This window comes from Belonocnema kinseyi, chromosome 7 (assembly GCF_010883055.1).
Source record: "Belonocnema kinseyi isolate 2016_QV_RU_SX_M_011 chromosome 7, B_treatae_v1, whole genome shotgun sequence".
NCBI classification, from domain to species: domain Eukaryota; kingdom Metazoa; phylum Arthropoda; class Insecta; order Hymenoptera; family Cynipidae; genus Belonocnema; species Belonocnema kinseyi.
The window spans coordinates 99,982,493-100,002,668 of NC_046663.1; positions in this window are offsets into that span (position 1 = coordinate 99,982,493).

Here is a 20,176-nt window from a genome sequence, read left to right on the forward strand (position 1 = left end):
AAGAAAATCGAGTCAATTGTCGAGAACGAGAAGTTCCGCATATAGTGGAACTTTATAATCTCGACAATTATTTCTGTTGCACATTTGAGGCCTGACATGGTTCTTCTTGACTTCGAGAAGCGAACTATGTTCGTTATCGAATTTTCGGCACCAGCTGATAAAAACATCATAGCCAAGGAGAATGAAAAGAAAGAGAGGTATAGAGACCTTATAAGGGAGTTGTAACGATTGTACCCGGAATATTCTGTTAAACTAATCGTCCTTATCATCGGCGCGCTTGGAGGTGCCAAGATTTTACTCGTTAATAGCCTGAAAAGCATCCCTGCGTGTCAACAATATGCTAAAACACTTGCGGGAAAAATGCAGTGGGCGTTCGTCCTTGGGGCGCTCCGCGTTTTCAGGGTGCACGAAACTTTTTCCGGATCGTCGTATTGATTCCGTTACAGACTATAACCAACTATCTCATGGTCGTGAGACGTGGTTGTGGCTGCAATTTTACCGCGATTTCGCTGGGAGCGGGTGCAGTTTTTCAGATTAGCACCCGCTAAAGGCGAAATCCTGCGGTTGTCCTTATGACAAATTTTCAATTATATATAATAATTATTATTATTATAATAAATATTATCCGACTTTTAATATTTTTGAAACATTTAAAAAACATAAAAAATACATTTTCAACATATTTCCATATGAACTATTTGTAAAACTAGAAATAAATTCGAGTATTTGAATTTATTTTGAATTTTCTATAAAAGTCCAGTTAACACGTTTTATGACCATATTTATCACATATGTAAATGTATTAAATAATTTTATTTTCATATCAAAATTTTATTTTTAAAGTTCAACAGTAAGAAAAAAGTAACATTTATATGAATGATAAAACTGAGAAAAATTCAAAATCTGTAATTTTACTACATTTGAATTGCATTATCTACATTAAAATAATAGTTTTTAAAACCTAAAATTACCATAAAAAGTTAATTTTTGCTAGTTCTATTAAAAATTTGAGCTTCCCTTTATACCTGGTTCTTGTAATATGACATTTTTTACCTCAAAAGTTGACACTTTAATGAAAAAACTTTTTTTGTTCAAAGCTCGACTATAAAAGTGGAACGTCTTTATTACATTTTTTTTGACCGCCTGTTGCAAAAATACAAGTTGTTAAATACAAATTTTAATTCTGCTGAATATGCCTGACTTTGGTCAAACAATAAAATTTTACATTAGTAAATCTTAAATTTTGAAACTCCCCTTCAGCTGAAACTAAAATTCTTAATTATTTGTTTGAATTGACAACATTCTTTTCATCGAATTTTTCAAATTAGCCAATCGGAATTGAGGAAAAGAGACAAGAATGCTTTCGACATTTTCTTGATACCTATTTTTCAGTAAAGGATTTTGGCTTTTGATTAAAATTTTAAAAAGATAGAAATAATCAAAAATGATTATTGTCTTGTTGTTATTTACAATTTTTTATTATATGTTTTTAAAATTTTAATGGAGAAGTTTAAGAGTTTGTTCCCCAAACTTGATCATCAGATTCATTTTTTCTTTTAATTTACCAGAATTTCACAGTTAAAATGTTTTAATAAATGAAAATCCCCTTTATTCCATATTGCATGGAGCAGTCGAATTTGTTTTCTAATAATGTGAGATACATAATAAAATATGGAGACCTAAATATCACTCATATGATAATTTTTCACATAACGATAAATTACAGTTAATTATAAATTATTAATGAAACGCACTTTGAATCCGCTCAACAAAAAATTGCTTTCAATGAACGCGATTTACAGGAAACTTTAGTCAAAGCTTGGTTTGCTTAGTTGGCTGAGTAGATAAGGGAGGTTTTATTACTTTTAGAAATGAGGAGAACAAGATCAGCAATATTTGACAGGATTCATGAGGAGCGGGAGTGGGATTAAGGATCTGAATGATCTTACACGGAAAAAATTCACCCGTTACGAACTTGTAGCTAGGTCTCGGATATGGGATAAAAAAATAAAACATTAAATCCTTATTTCTATGAAAAATGTATGGATAAATTTGGAACTTTTTTATTAGCAGTTCGTATTTCTTACGGACAGTTCCTGAAGATTTTAGACTTAAATATAAAAATGTAACAATTTTATTTGTGCGATTTAATTTATATTTATTTATTAATTCGCACAACTCTGAGAATTTGAACCCTCGGAACTGCTGACTCGACAGTTTCTACACATAAACCATGAGTGCGTAAACACGCGTAGCCATCGAGTTTGAACAATGTAAGTATGATAAAAATTCTAGCCACTCATCTCAAAACTCAAACCATACATACGCGTGTACATACGCATCGAGCGTGTGGGGAGAGTTGTACGGGCCACGTAAAGACGAACCTACGCCCTAGTGCACAGATTTGTCGGGAAAGCTCGTGAGTACTCCGTGAAACTTTACTCAATCACTCATAATATTTTTGTAATTATTTACGGAAAAAAGTGATGAATGGTTTTAAACTTGTCATATCGAGTTCGTCAATTCTTTCACAAAATTTGCAGATCATTTACGAAAATACATCAATGTCTAATGAATTTTTTTCACATCTGAGACCTATCTACTAGTTCCTGACATTTTTACGTATGCATTTTTTCCATATACATAAGAAACACTTCTGCTACGAAAAAAGTGTCATATCTGTGTTGTTTTCTAGTTGTGTCTTCAATATTAATTATTTCAACTTGCAAACAAGCAAAATATGTTTTAAAAAATTCTTTTTTTCATAATATTTCAGGCCCTTTGAGCAAACACTTATGTTTGATAGACCCCTGCTTTTCAAAAACAATGTAAAAATCAAAAGGAATCACGAAAGAAATTTTTCAGATGTTTGAGGCTTTTTTACTAATAAAAATTAATTAGCAACAAATGATGTATGACTGGGAAATTATTAATGTAAACGTAGTACATTTTAGAACAACTGAGTTTTGTACGGTTTTAAATGATCTTTTTGCCAGGTGTATCTAATATATATTAGATTTAGATTTATAAAAAGAAACTAATTAAATAAAATACAAAATGATAATTTTTCAATGTTGCTGCCTCCCTTTTTTAGATTCTTTAGACGTGTTCATTTTTCTCTCTATCATATTTCAGTACCAAGCTACGGTCAGTTAACAGGGTTGACTGGCCGTAAACGGCAGAATCAAAATGAGGAAGGGGGGATAGGCGCGGGAGGCCCATGAATTTGGAAAAGCTTAGCTCGAAATCTAGGAGCCCGGGTTCGAGGAAGTTGTTACACAGGTGGCAACAGTCGGCGAGCGCGATTAGCAGCGAGAGTAAGAATAGTGAAGGGGAGAAAACAGGGGATGATAAAAATAAAAGAGAACAGGGGACGAAGATGCGGAGAGGGTCAAATACAAAAAAAGTTAAGACAAAAAAAAATACGTCGGAGAGAGACAGGGATGACGGGAATATATTTACAAAATTAGAAGCCCTTATAAAGGGATTGAAAGAGGAGACTTGCGGAAGATTGTATGAGGTTCGAGGAAGACTGAATGATATGAAGAGGTAAGGGGAGGACGTAAAAGACGACGCAAGAAAAGTGAGACAAAAGTGGGAAGAATGGGACCAATTATGGAAATGAGACAAAGAAAAGGTGCGGAATAAGTTGGAATGTATAGAAAATAGATAGAGAGACACTGAAGAGGTTAGGGAATGGGACATGAAAATGCCAGAAGAGAGAGTGAGCAAATTAGATCTAAGGAATAAGTATAAGATGAAAGAGAAAGGAAGTATGTAAGATGTGATAGAGTGTGGGGTGGTTACGCATGAGCAAGATGAAAGGTGGCGCTTGAGACTGATTGAGGTTAAAAGAAGAATGGAAGGGGAAGAAAGAGCGAAAAGGAAAAAGAACATAATAGGGAAGGGTTTCAAAGTGGGCAGTGAAAGGGTAGAGGAAGAGATTTTGAAAGAGAAAGATATTGACACACTGCTAGAAAAACTAAAAGGAGCGACAGATAAGGTAAGGGAAGAGGTGAGACCGAGAAAAAAAGAGGGGTTTAGGAGAGGCTAATGGGACGATAAATGCAGGGAAAGTAAAGATAGGATGAAGCAGTGTAAGAAAATGGAGGAACGGGGAAATAGAAAAAGGAGAACTTAGAAGAAGAAGGCGAGTACACGAAAAAATAATAAAGGAGTAAAGACAGAAGGAAGAAGAAAGGTATATGGAAGAGGTAAAGAAAGCGGTAAAAGAAGGGCGGGAATGTAAAGTGATAAATAGGGAAACAGGGGGAAGGAAGGGCATAAATAAAGAAATAGTAATGAGAGAGTGGACGAAGTACTTCAAGAGGCTGCTAGGAGGAGTGGAATATAGGGTAAAGGGAGAAAGGAGAAAAGTTGTCGATGGGGACGAGGAAATTGAAAACAAGATTAGTAGGGCTGAGGTAAGTAAGGCGATTGCAAGGTTGAAAAGAAACAAGGCAACAGGGGAAGATGGCTTGGAAAATGAAGCACTGAAATGTCGAGGATTAAGGGATAAGGGAAGAGATGTGGAGGATTTTTAACAAGGTATGGAAAGGAGAAGGGTGGACAGAGGAATGGAAGATGTAGAGTGTGTAGGTATGAGTAGGTATTGCAAAGTATAGAAAAAAATTTCTCCGAAGAAGGAGAGTCACATAGTAGTGTTGCGAACTAGCGTCAAAATTTGAAATTGATAATGGTAAGAGGAAATGGAAGCCCAGGGCAAAGTCGCAAGCGTTTAGAAATAAGAATAGTTCGCAAGATATTGTTAAGGAGCATTTCACTTTGCACGAAATCCAATGGTTAGAAAGTCGAATTCCATAATTCTCATTGCAATGCACTGTATTTTAATAAAATTTGGCTATTATAGCCGTAACGGTTTATTCCAAATAGAATCATAACGCAGAAGAGCAACTATTAATTCTGTTGTACTTTATGTAATGCAATCACTGCATGTTTGAACAACTATTTAACAATCGTGCACACGCGTTTCATAGCGAAAGTAAGTACACGACGTACAAAGTGCCTAATATCTGACGGAATCATTATAATTGCGCGACGTGATGATCCGTAACGAGGCAGAGTATTCGTACGAATTCTAGGTAAGAAGACGACGGAAGACCATATCTTGAAACAGGAGGTGACGTTGTTACCAATAAATAAACTATTCATTCAAGTCAGCTCCATGATCATGAACAATTATTAGACTAGGAGCGTTAACATTTAAGCATTTATGCTAAGCGCATGAACAGATAATATAAGGCTTGTTTGTAAGAATACTTGTAATGGTTATGTAAAGACTCTCAAACTCGTAAAAGGGAGAGAATATACACAAATAAAGAAGATAATTTGAAAAAAATACAAAAATAACTTTTTGTTTCTCTTTGTTTCTCTTTTCCCAGCCCTAAAAACATTTTTAAAAATAAACCAAAAACAATCCTGAAAAATTTACATGAAAAATTCCTTTGTGAATACCGCCATTTTTTCAGGAGTCCCTAAAACATAAAAAAAATTTTAAGCACCATTTCCTAACGCGCAACTTATAGGCGTTTACCAATCCACAACAAATAATTGATACTTTTCCATAGTTTTATTGTTTATAGTAATATTTATTTTATTCATTTATATACTAGCTATTTGTGATACAAGTGCGCAAAATAGGCGATTGCTGAAGAGTGTGAAACATGCAGCATGAGCTGAAAAGTGCGAAGAGCTGAAGGCAAATGCTGCAATCACACGGCCGATGCTGTGCCGAACTCTGGTGTTTTTACATTCGGATTCACTTGACGCAGTAAAAGTGGATCTTGGCCCAATAATATGCCGTCGGTGGACCGGAATCTGGTTGGTTTACTCAAAATATGCTTAGCCACAGTAAAGAAGAATTTAGAACTAGTAATGGGCCATTGCTGGGCCCATTCGGAGTGATTGGCCGTAGTAAAACTCACTAAAAGTTGGCCAATACTGGACCAACTTTCGGCTTAAGGTCACTAAATTTAAAAAGCCGACAAACGTCGCCGTCATCGGCCTAGTACTTGGCCGATTTAAACACATGGATTGGCCCAAACTCAATAGCCGACTGTTGGCTGCCGTGATTCGGACAATACTGTATTGTATTTGCAGCTTCGGAAATTTACACTTGGGTAACTATATGAAATAGCAAAATCTCTATTTTAATAAATCTTAGTACTGAGAAATACTGAGTCATCGTTATTATTTTAAATCAGAATTTTTTTATTTCAAAATTACTTATAAAAAAAATTACTTTCAACCTAATTGATGGAAATAAGAATGATACCAAAATAAAAGTATAATTTTTTTTTTACATAAATAAGAGATTCCGCACGAATAGCATAGTACAAAACCGTCAAAGCGCAAAATTTTCAAAATCGTCTTCGCTCGAAATAAAATTATCTCATGAATGACACGTTCAAAATGTTTGCCTCTTCGTCCTTCAATTTAATACATTCGATTGTTTCAAATACTCTTTCACTTTAATTTTGAATATTTCAAATAGCAGGATGTCGGTTCAAAAGCAAAACTGGATAAGGAAGATAATCATTAATTTTTGAAAATAATTAGATTTTTTTCTCTATAGTATATACTTTTCAAATAATTACAATTTTACGTAGTGTCTTTATAGTATTAATTGATTAAAAAAGGATTTTAAATCTTTTCGTTTACACAATAATATTTTGCAACGTTTAAAGTTTTAAGAAATAATTTTGAACTGTTTATAATTTCATAAACGCAAATAATCAATATATTTCTGATGATTTATATAATAAGAAAAAATTCTGTTCTATTCAAGAGAATACAATAATTTTCTGCATAGTCACGAATCCTGAAACAACAAACAAATTAATCCTCACAAAGCTTTTATTTGCTTTGGATGTATAATTTTGAATTCATGTACGATATTTTGTGTTGATGATTAAATAGATTATGGAGTACAATATGTATACGAAGTACTACCAATTTAAGTGAATGCCTTCTGCTTTCTCTTGTTTAATATTATAAATATTTACATTGTTTTAAAAGTGATCTTAGAGGGCGCCTGCATGCATTAGGAAGGCGCCTAATAGGATAGGCGACGCACAGTGCGGCGAATGAGGAAATTGGGGTTCAAAATGATCCAGAGCCTACAATTTTCATCCGATTTCCTCTTTTTTTTAAATTAAAGGTCATTAAATTCTGAAGAGGTCTGTCGAGGGTGATTTGTTAAAAAGGCTCTATTTGTTTGTTATTAAAGTTGCAAAATGCCAGAAAACCATAATTTTCCATATATGAGCTGCCTGTTCTATAGCATTAATTGATTTTACCTCAAAAAGGTGAAAACTGATAGATTTACAATCGATTAACAAATCCTAATAACTTAGATGAAGTTCGTGCAGTCTGTTCAATTGTTATAAACAAATTTATGAACAAAATTGATTATTGCTGTACATTGACGCCTGGAAGTTCTTTTCATCACGTTGTTCCCCGCGAAATCGAGTGAAATTAATGTTTCGTTGAAATTAAACACTAAAGTATAATTTTTTTGATTGTTATAAACAAATTTAATAAATAAGCGCCTCTGTATATATAAAATGCATTTTTTCGGCGCAATCATTAGGTTTGCCTTAAAAAATGAAAATTCCATGACAGAAATAGACAATGAAAATATTTATCATTGTTATAAACAATACTGTATAACAAATGCATTAAACGGTCACTCTTTGATAGAAAAAATCCATTTTTTGCGTAATTGACCATTTTATCCCTAAATTAATATTCTGATGGAGGAAACTGACGTTTGATAAATATTTTTCATTTTTATTAACAATTCTGCTCAACAAATGCATTTAATAGATGCTTTCAAAAACAGCGTAGTAATTGAACGTTGAGTGACGAGAAAAATGTGAGAACTGGAACAAGTAAAAAAAGAAACAACTGAAAATCGCTTGTATCTCTTGATTTTTAGTTCTTTCGTTTTTCACTTGTATCGGTTCTTGCATTTTTCTCGTTACTCAACGTTCAATTGCTACGCTGTTTTTTGGAAGGAAATTGAAAAGTTCACGCACGTATCCATTGGATTCTTGTGTTTTCGCGACTTTCATTATTTACAACTCTTGAGTCCAAATAGTGAGGATTATATCTCATAAAGTGCAGATTTGTGAATACTTTGTTTTCACGTTCTTATTGTGGTACTATGAAGTTTTATCAGTTGTAAGTATCAAATCATTCTTTCATAAATTTCAATCGAAAACCTTATTTTCTATCAAATTAATTGTTCTAACAATGATTGAATTTAAGGTTGCGAAGCAAGTTTTTTGTGATTTTCTGATCGCAGGTGGCGAAAAAGATAGAGGAAAACTTCTGGGCTATATTAAAGCCAATTACGATATCAAAGATGAATGTCTGAAAGCAATCGAAGATAAGTTATCTTAATTCATGTCCACATTTGAACAAAAGTAAAAAAAGCTGTTTATAACATAACAACATTTAGGGCCAGGAATGCGAAATGGCTGTTTTCAGATTTCTCTGTCCAATTAGTTGGAGTTTGTTCCGGGAAAAGACCCTCATATGATTTCGAAAATAGCTCAAAATCAACTAAGAGACGAAAACTGCTCAAAATTCGTGAATGTGATTCTAACTGAAAATCAGAGTGAATTCCTGAGTAGTTTGCGATCTTTTGGTAAAACTAAAATCGCTAATGACATGAGTAAACTTTTGTCAAATGATGATGGCCTAGCAGATGCCAAAAAAGGTGCTACCCCCCAGAATCTCATATTATCATAACGGAAGAGAGTGTGAGTATTAACACGCAAGCCTTGTTGGATCACACAATATATGATTTGATGGAAATACCTGGAATCATACATCCAAATTTAGTTGACAGACCTAATCTTCCAATGGATTTATCTTTAAAGTATGGATGTGATACGACATCTAGAAATAATCCATACAACCAGTCTTCCACTGATCCTAGTAAATCTGATCCAAGCATCTTAATTTTTTCGATTGTACCGCTAGCATTGGAGATGATAGACACGGAAACTGGTCGATGTTTGGCGATTTGGAAAAATCCGCATCCTGGGTCATCAAGACTTTTTATAATCATGCGATTCCGCTGCGTAAAGGAAACGAAAAAGACTACCATCTCTGAGGTAAAGCAATTCAAGGAGAAATCGATGAACTCAAACCAACCACAAATAATTTCGGTCGAAGTCGGAATCGTTGCCAAGTCACGCATAAAATGATAATGTCTATGGTTGACAGAAAGGTTTGCCAAGCGCTTATTGAAACACCATCATCATCGTGATGTTATATATGCTCCGCAAAGCCCTCCATGATGAACAATATGGAAAAAATCAAACTCTTCTCTGTGAAGATCAAAAACTTCTCCTTTGGTCTCTCCACACTACATGTTTGGATACGCTTCATGAAATGTATCCTTCATATTGCGTATCGCATAGAATTTTACAAATGGCAGCCAAGTTAGCGGACGAAAAACAGAAAATGAACGATGCGAAGAAGAGAATTCAAAAAGAATTTTGGGAGAAAATGGGCCTGATCGTGGATGTTCCACAACATGGGACTGGAACATCTAATAATGGAAATACTGCTCGACAATTCTTTAAAGATCCTGAATTGACTTCGAGTATTGCCTGGGTTGACAAAGTATTAATCGAGAAATTCGGCGTTATTTGGAAGCTATGGCATCAGGAAAGAGAATAGGTATGATCAAATTCGAAAAAAATTGCCAGCCAACTGCAAAACTTTACGTTAGCCTATATATTTGGTTCCATATGCCTGTGACAGTCCACAAGATCCTCATACTTGGCGCTGAGGTAATTGAAAATCCCCCATTGCCTATCGGCCAATTGACAGAAGAGTCTCAAGAGGCGAATAACAAGATTTTCAATAGGATAAGGGAATTCAAGAACCGTAAAATCAGTTCGATTGCAACTAATGAAGATTTGTGTCACAAATTGTCTATTATGACTGATCTCTGCATAAAAAACTTCAGAACCCTTAAGGAGAGGCCAAAAATGGTTAAGCTTCATGATTTCGTTCATCCTCATTGCTTATAATATTCAAAAAAGATGTTGAGTCTAGAAGTTTTACGATTAGGTTCCTTATTTCAAGGTAACATTAACTATTGCACCCAAAAAACAGATTTCTTCTATACGAAAGAATTATTTTAAGAATTGATTGATCATGATTGTTTATAACAATGGGAACTGTTGTTGGGTGTCACACGTCAGTTTCCGCCATCAGAATATTAATTTAGGGATGAAATGAACAATTATGCAAAAAAATGTATTTTTTCTATCAAAGAGTGACCGTTTAATGCATTTGTTGATCAGTATTGTTTATAACAATGGAAAATATTTTGATTGTCCATTTCCGTCATGGAATTTACATTTTTGAAGGCAAGTCTAATGATTACGCAGAAAAAATGCAGTTTATATATATAAAGGCGCTTATTTCTTCAATTTGTTTATGAAATTTGTTTATAATAATGAAAAAATTAATTACTTCAGGCTCCAATGTAAAGAAATAATCGATTTTGTTCATAAATTTGTTTATAACAATTGAACAGATTGCACTAACTTCATCTAAGTTATTAGGATTTGTTCATTGATTGTAAATCTAACAGTTTTTAACCTTTTTGAGGGAAAATAAATGAATGCTACAGAACAGGCAGCTCAAATATGAAAAATTATGGTTTTTTAGCATTTCGCGACATCTGTTGAAGCGAAAAATTGAAGAAAAAAGTGCAAATCTTTTCTCAGAACACTCGTTCCTGGAAAAAAAGGAAATTTTCTTATGGAGCCAAAACTTTTGTTAAACATGCTTATTTATGAAATTTAAGGAATTCGTTTGATTCATAGAATTTACGGAATTCGCAGAATTCCCACAACTTACAGAATTCGAGAAATTCACGGAATTCAAATTATGCCGGAATTCACAGATTTCATGAAATTAGCAGAATTCGTGTGATTTATGGAATGCACGGAATTCACAGACTTCATGCAATTCATGAAATTCAAGAAATTCATTCAGTTAATGAAATTCAATGAAATCACGGAATTCACGAAGTATGTGGAGTTCATGCACTTCCACAAATTCCTTGAATTCCGAAAATTTCTTAAATTCCACGAATTCCTTTAAGTCCATGAATTCCGCGATTTCCACGAATAAATTTAAATACCATGAATTTCAAGAATTTCGTAAATTCCTTGAATTCCGTGAATTCCATGAATTCCGCGAAGTCCATTAATTCCTTAAACTCCTATAATTCCATGAATTCCGCGCATCCCGCGCATTCAGCTCATTCCTCAAATTCTTTGAATTCCGCGAATTGCATGAATTTCTTGAACTACGGGCGTTACATGAATTCCTTAAATTCCGCGATTACTGTCAATTCCGCAAATTCCATGAATTTCGTGAATTCCATTAATTCCACGAATTTAATAAAGTCCATGAATTCCTCCAATTCCATGAATTCCTGGAATTCGATAAATTCCTTGAATCCCATTAATTCTTTGAATTATATTAATTCCGTGATTTTCATGACTGCCCAAAAATTTCGCGAATTTCTTGGATCACACGAATTCCTTGAATTCCGTGATTTTCATAAATTTGTTAAATTCTGCCAATTCCGTGAGCTCCTTGAATTTTGGGAATTCCTTAAATTTAGTTAAGTCTGTGATTTCCCTGTGCACAATTTTCGCCTTACAAACGTTCTAATACATGTATTGGAGTACTGGACGGTGATATCACGATTTACAATAATTACAATACGCGTATTGCAATTTCGTCTTTCTAATACCATATTTGCAATCTTGCCTTACGCTTATATTGTAGAAGTCTTGTAGAAGTGTTGTAGAATTGCCAAAATTTATAACAGTGCAAATCTCAACCATTTTTTATTTTGAAAAATTAATTTCCAGAGAATACTTCAAAAGATTTCCAATATTTTAAAAATGATAATGCGGAAGAATTAAAAGAATTTTTTTGTATCATACAGAATGAAAAAAAAATTTAGGAAAAATACAAATCATTTTGAAAAATATTTAGAAGCTTCGAAAAAAAAATCATATTATGAAAATATTTCAAAAAGTTTTACAGAAAATGTAAAGTTTTGAAGATTTAGAAGATATTTAAGTAGGGTTGCCAGATGGTTCGGGTCGAAATTCAGGAAACTTAAAAAGGCTCAAAAAAAGGTCATCGACTTAATTTCGTTTCACGGCACGTAAGTTAAATTGCGTGCAGGAATGAGTAAAATATGTGTTGCGAAAAGTTTTCAATAAAAGCTGGTGCGTGCATCGCTCCATTGGGTTTTTTTCAAAGCTAAAATTTTCTCGCGGTTTCAATTTTTTCAACATTTTCAATTTAAAAAAAAAACAGGACAGACGGGGAAAAACCAAAACATGTATTGGAAAACCAGGACGTTTGGTAACCCTAATTTTAGAATTTTGAAAAGTTACAAGAAAACAACAATGAATTTTTTTAACTTTCAAAAGATTTCTAAGAATATGGAAAAAAATCTGGTGACAATTTTTTTATTTTGCAAGATTTTTCAAAGTTTTCGGAATAATTCGACTTAGTTTAATAGATGTTTTTAAATTATTCTTGTGGTAGAAATTTGTATTTGTTTAGTTAAAAATGTGATTTTTTTGATCAAAAAGTAATTTCTTTTTGTTTAAGATTTAACTTTTTATTGAAAAGTCGTCCTTCAAGCTTGAATTTAACTGCAATTTGTTAAAACTGCTTTTTTTAACATTCATTTCGTTGTTTTCACATTTTTTCGTCGAAATTTTATATTTTAACTCAAAATTACACTATTTCATTTTTTGGGAAAATAATTTTTTTAGATCATTTAACTATTTTGTTAAAAATTCATCTTTTAAAACAAATTTTAAATAAAATCTGTACTTTTGAAGATATCGAAATAAAATGTAGAATTATTAACAGAATTTTGAAAGATTTCAAGAGAATTAACAAATAAAAAAATAAAGTCAAAACATTTAAAAGGATTTCCTAATTTTTTTTATATGGATATAAAATATTAAAAAATAAACTTATCCAATTTTGCAAGATTACAAAATTTTAGAAAAAATTTAAGCGAGTTCTTTTTGAAGAATTTGAAAACAAAATCTAAATATTGTTTTTAATTTCTTTGTTATTAGCGATTAATCTTGATTTATGGAAGAAACATTAAACAAAAAATAGAAAATTTACTTTTTTGAATACTAAGTGAATTTCACATTAACTACGTATACTATCATAATAACATTTAAAGTTCTAGAAAATGTGATACTTTTTATTTACCGTGTTAACAAGACAAAGAAATTTAAAAGTTCACACTTTTCTTAAAAAGTTCTTGTCATGAAATCTTGCTTTTTTATCGAAATATTAATGGTGCGTAAATATGACATTTATTCGCTGTTTTCAGTTAGTCTATCTATTGATACAGTTTACATGTTTCCTGCCTTATCACTTTTATAAATCACAATTTACAACCAAGTAATTTGATTTAATAATAAAATTTATTTCTTCAATATTTCTTAGCATTATAGATACGATGTTAATTGCAAATTATTTTGTAATAATGGAAAATAATTCTACTAATACCATTTTGTTACTATATTGTAATTTGTAAACTTTTTCACACTTCCAAGAAGTTGCGAAAAATGAAATTACATACAAAAATTAAAAAAATTAATTTTAGGACAATTTTTCGAAGTATTTTAAAATATTTCCAATCTTGCAAAAAAAATAATACGGAAGATTTCAAAGAAATCTTTTTTTATAATGCAGAATTTAAAAAATTTATTTGAAAACTGAATTATTTTTAAAAATCTATAGAAGTTTCAGAAGGTTTAAAACGTTTTGAGAATAATTTAAATTTCGAGAAGATATCAAAACATTTCAAATAAAATGTAGATTTTTGAAACTCTCGAAAAAGAATGAATAAGATTATAGAGAATTTTTTTTTCAATTTTAGCAAGAATAGAAAAGTTTAGGAAAAATGTGTATAAGTTTTAAAAAGATTCGAAATATGTTTAAACTTGAAAGGATTACAAAAAATCGAAAGCAGAATGTAGAAATGATTTTGTTATTTTTACATTTTAATCCTAATGAGAAGGTATTGGTTTTATGTACAATTTCACTTTGTTGGTTTTCACCAAATCTCCACGTTTTGAGACCCCCTGAATCAGAAAACACTATTTTGACTAAGGTGTTCATCTGTCTGCCTGTAGCCTGTAGGCACGATAACTTTCGAAAAATTGATCAGATTGGATTCTGCTTTAGCACGCTTTTTTAAGGCCTGAAAAGAAAGAACCAGTTCGCAAACTATCTATTTTGGATGAAAATTCAAAAAGTGAACGCATTTTCAAAATGTTTGAAACCACATTTTTTCAAGATTTAAAAATTATATGTGCGGTTATTCATAGTACTCAGAAACTTAAACAATTGAGCCTCATGACTTTTATCTATACCAAGAAAATTATCAGAGTTAGAACATTTTCAAAATCCAAAAAAACAAAATAAAATGAACATTTTAAGCCAAACAACGCATCACATGAAAAAATTGAAGAGAAGAAAAACGTTGGTTCTTGAAAGCCCTACGAGATTATCATAACAATTTTGTTTATTTGATCGAAAAGTTGAAAATTCAAAATTTGATTGTACCAAAAATAATAAAAAAATCAAAACTTCCATTTTTATGTCAAACTGTGCATGATACGAAAAAAACGAATAAGATAAGATTGCGCGGCCTAGAAAGATCTACAAATTCTTTATTAATCATTTTTATATAGGACGTGCAGATTTTCTTTCAATCGTAAAAAATAAGATTAAAAATAAAAAAATTAAATTTTTGGAAAAGGAACAGAAAAGACGAAAGAAGACATAGGATCGTATATAGGGTCCTATACAGGTTCCTGCATTAGACCCTATGCAGGTGCGCTGTAGTTTTTCTTTAATTGTAAAAAACAAGATAAAAAATATAAAAACAAGGAAATAAGAATTAGTATGATTCAATTTGTATGCATATTATGAACTGCAATGATATAAGTTTATTGATATGATACATGTTTCAGCACAGCTTAGAATATAATTTAAAGCAAAATAAGAAACAAATATTAAAATAATCATGACAAGTACAATTTGTGCTTTATTTTACAACATCTGAATAAGCAATCCCAGGCCGAGTTACTTAAATATGTATTATATTTGATATAAAAGTATTGTGTATAATGTAGAAAAGTGGATTTTTTGGTCAAAATCGAGTTCAAAGCACGAGATACGTGATGAGAATGTGTTCGTTAAAGCCGAAAGACCTTTAACGAAAGAGAGTTCACAATCACAAAATTACAGTTGTCGATCCGTTGACCTTTGATTTTGAAAGGTCTATGCACGAATGCGGGAGAAATGCAAAGACCGCGTGCAGAGTGCGAAATCCAACAGCCACGCGCCACGCCGTAGTTGCGCTCAAACTTTCGAGGTAACCACTTTTAACAAAGGAGAATTCACAATCACAAAATTACAGTGGTTCGTGTTTTTAGTCTTAATTTTAAAAGGTACGCGCAAGAACGTGCGAAAATATAAAGACCGATCGCGTAGCGTGAGATGAGTACATCATCGAGCGCGAAGGGCGAGAACCAACAGTCGCGCGCCCTAGGCGCGCTCAAACTGGTGACCGAAGCGAGCCTCGCGCGTAGTGCGTGACGAGAATGTTCTCGCGTAGCGGGCAGATTTTTTAAAATTAAGTTCAAGAGAATATTTCAACAGATTTATAATATTGTCAAATAAAATAATACGGAAGATTTTAAAGAAATCTTTTTTTAATATGTCAAAAAATTTCAAAAGATATCTCAAACAAATTTGAAAAAAAAACATCTGAAAGATTTTAAGGCAATGTTTTTTATATGTTGCAAAATTTTTCAACATTTTAGGAATAATTCAACTTAGTTTAATAGATTTTTAACATCTTCTCTTGTTAAAGGTTTTTTCTTAGTTAAAAAAGCAATTTTTGGTCGAAAATTAATCGGTTTTGGTTGAGAATCCAACTGTTTAATTGAAAATTCGTCTTTTCGGGTTGAACTTAACTATAATTGAAGCCTCGGCTGAAATAACGTTGTATCAATACATATTTTGTTTCCATGGGCTTCTATGTATATGAGTTTTTCTTTTAACTGTTTCTCTATTCCGCGGAAGGGCTGCGATCGACAATTTAAAAATTGAATTCGGAATGAAATGTCAAAATAGTCGACGTTATTTACTTCCATTTATGTCCCATCTATCTCAATTAACCTCGCAAGTGTAAATATCCAAATCTAATTTCGAATTTTTTAAGGATAAGAATAGAAAATTACATTCGTTTAAGAGTGTCGACGAAAAATTTCAAAGTTGAATTCGGAAAATTTCAATTAATAAAAATGAAAATAATTAGGTTAGATCGTTTACAAATTTGGTCCTACACATATTTAAAAAATACAAATATAATTCATCGTCTTTTTATTAAAAGAAAGGGAAGAAAAACACTTAATTATTTGTGTAATTGTAATTTAAAGTTTTATTTTAATTTTATTATAAAAATAATTTAAACAGTATTTTTTAATGCAATTTTTGATCATTATTTATCAATCATTTATTTATTTTATTATTTTTTAATATTATATTTGCTATTACCGGTTCTGGACGTTTTACTCCAGCCTCTCCAGCCCTTTTATTTTTTCCTGCGTGTCATTCTAATAAATTTAATTTTCTTTTTTTACTTTTGTTCAAAACTGTAATGTGAGAATTATAGAAAGGTACATTTTCTAAGTATATAACCTTCACTATTTTGACATTTCTTTTCTAATCCAATTTTCGAATTTTCGATCGCCGTGCTTCCGCGGAATAGAGAGGCAGTTAAAAGAAAAACTTATATACATAGAACTCCATGGATACAAAATATGTGTTGATACAACGTTATTTCAGCCGAGGCTTCAATTTCTTAAAAAAGGCATTTATTTGTTGAACATTAGGTTATTACAAAAATGCATTGGAATTTTTTTCTCAAATTTGTATGCATGTCACCCGGAAATGTGTTCGAATGCATGCAAGAATAAATCCATTTTTTTGTTTTGCAAAAAATGATATATGCAGTTTAAAACGTATTTACCATTCGAAAAAGGTGAAAATGGGTTTTGCGAAGTTTTGATGCTAATTATGATTTTTTTGTGGTTGCCATACTGAAAATTAATTCTGGTACAGAAATTACTAACTTATATTGATAAGTAGATATTTACTTAAATTTTTTAAACAATTATTAATTAATTTTTACAAAAATAATTGTTTCAATGACTTATTATTATTGCTAATAATATTCTCCTAGAATAATCACAGAAACTTTCATTTATTCAAACATGATCCACTTATTATCCAATTTTTAATTAAAGTGAGGTAGATAATTGATTAAACTTTAAAAAATTAATGGTTTAAATAATTTATTATTAAAAAATTAGATTTAAAGAATCTAAAACGAAACCTAACTCACAGAAAAACGCTGGTGTTAAATTTGTTGCAGCTCAAATTTCATTAGGCTCCCAATGATCATTTGAGAGAGTTTTCAAGTCTCAAATGTATTCCTCTGAACGTAAGTCCCCATGTGGGCATCTAGGGGAAAGTGTCATTTGGAGACTGAATTTTGGCTCATGCAGAGTTGGGGAGTTCTGAACCGCGCTGTCAGCCACCTGAATACCTGTCAAAGCAACTATTCGCTTTGCGATATTAGCCTAAATAATTGTTAATAAGGAAACCAATTGAAATAATATTTACCTAATTTCCAAATTTCTTTCATTTAATAGGGCGTACCAGTCACTTAGAATAAAATGATAACTTCCTAATGCAACTACCAAAAGTTAGGTTAGTCATGCCCGTCGACATTTCACTTCGTTGAATACTGAGGGGATAACAATTAACCAAATGCATGGGAATCGGTTAATTTTTGCTCTATTTTTCTAATATCTTCATAGAAAGTAATTTTTCTGTATGAATGTTATTGAAAAATAGTTTTTCTTTTTTAGGGTCTATTTAATGCAATAATAAAATGATAATAATTTTCATTCATGCGTGCGTTTGGGCTGAGCGCTGGTTGTCTACCCTTTGAAGCACGATTCAAAATTACATTGAAAAAAAATTCTTGTAATTTAAATAAATAATTATTAAAATACACACAAGAATGTATACAAAGTGTGTAACTTTTGATTTCAGACAAGAAAAAAATTTGTAACACATAATTTGATGAATAACAGTTTATTTTCATTGAATTTGAAAGACTAATATTTTTCAAAATTTTTGTTGATAGATACATGTTTTTAAATACCATATGATATTTCAGCAGCTTGATATATAGAAGCTGATTGTTCTTTTCGATTGAGACGTGACAAAACGACGCTTGAAGTAAAAAAAAAAGATAGCATAACTACAATGTAGTCGTGATAATTTATATATTTATAGGTTATATAATTATATGAATCCCCAGAAAAATAAGTACTAAATATTAAAAACTTATAAATAATTATCTTCAATCACTTTTCCATGAAATTTCTTTTTAAATTGAATGTTTTGTAAAATATAATTTGGTCTTTGGAATTCACTGAAAATAAACTATTATTAATATAATATATGTTGTATTTTTTTTCCTGAAATCAAAGTTATACAATTTGTATATATCATTGTGGATATTTTAATAATGATTTACTTAAGTTACAAGAATTGTTTTTTAATGTAATTTTGAATCGTGCGCTAAGTGCGGCCAATGAGCGGTCAGCCCTAACGCAAGCGCAGTAGCTCGGGGTGCCAACATTGGCATCATTGGTCCACAGTACAAGCCGGAAAAATAAATCAAATCAGCCGGCAGGAAAAAGTTGGGATATGAAAGCCTCAATAAGGTATTTTCACTTCAACCATCAGCTAACTTCACTTTGTTAAAAGCTGACGGGGAAAATGGATCAAAACTTTATTTCTGTAATATATTTGTAATTAATCATCATTATTATTTTATTATTTCATTAAATAGTAATTAAAAAATAAAAACTATTTTTTAAGTACACTTATGGAGAAAAAATTACCTTTTACGAAGATGTTAGCAAAAAGGGCAAAAATGAACTGAATCCCATACATTTTGTCCCTTATTTCCACCTCAGCAATCTACGAAGTGAAGCTAGCTGTTTATTGAAGTGAAAATACCTAATAGGCCTTTATCTTATCAGTTTGAATGTTCCCGCCGCTATATTTGTAACATTGCAATGTTTCACGAAACTCCCAATGTTTCATGAGACTTTTCATTAGGCTAAAGTTTCATGCAAATTTACATCCCTACTTATCGCGAAAAACAAATTTTTGTTTTTATTATACAATTGTATTTACCTTATCTTTCATGTATGGCACTAGCCACCGCATGATTAGATATCTAAGATACCTTTAAACTTCCGCAAAAAATCTAGTGGAAATTTATTCGAACGACCAGGCATCAATTTCGATGCAGACGGTCACGACTTAGTTTGTACATCCCGGTTTTGGTGGTTTGAATGTCATATAGTAGGTTTTGACTAACCTAACATTTGTATATTACATCACGCCAAGTACTATTTTTATTCCAAGACTATTTAATCGCTGGTAAATGAGAGGAAATATAAAGTTAGATAATTATTATTATAACTTACCTGGTTATTAACACCTGTTTCACTCAAATAACGACCGACAAAATGATCTTGACAGGTGACTTACAGTTTGTAGACGACACTTCACGTTGCACTGGATGAGAAAAAACAGTGTCTAAATGATGCTTTTCCCCTAGATTCTGCGAATGAACCTGTGTGGTTCAAATTTGTTGCAACTCTATTGAACACCGATTTCGGTGTACATTGGAGTATCGGCGATTTTCTGTGCTTTTTTTAAACATTTTAAACAAAAAATTCGGATATAGTTCATACTTTCCTTGTTCTTTATGAGTAATTATATATTATTAAATATTCATTACAAAAAAAAGATTAAAAATATTTTAATAAGAAGTGAATTTTACATGGGCTCTTTTCTAAAATCGAAACATATGTAAGTATAATTAAAGTGTCATAATAAAAGATTGAAATATTTTTTATAATTACTCTTGAATAATTAATACATATAATTAAGA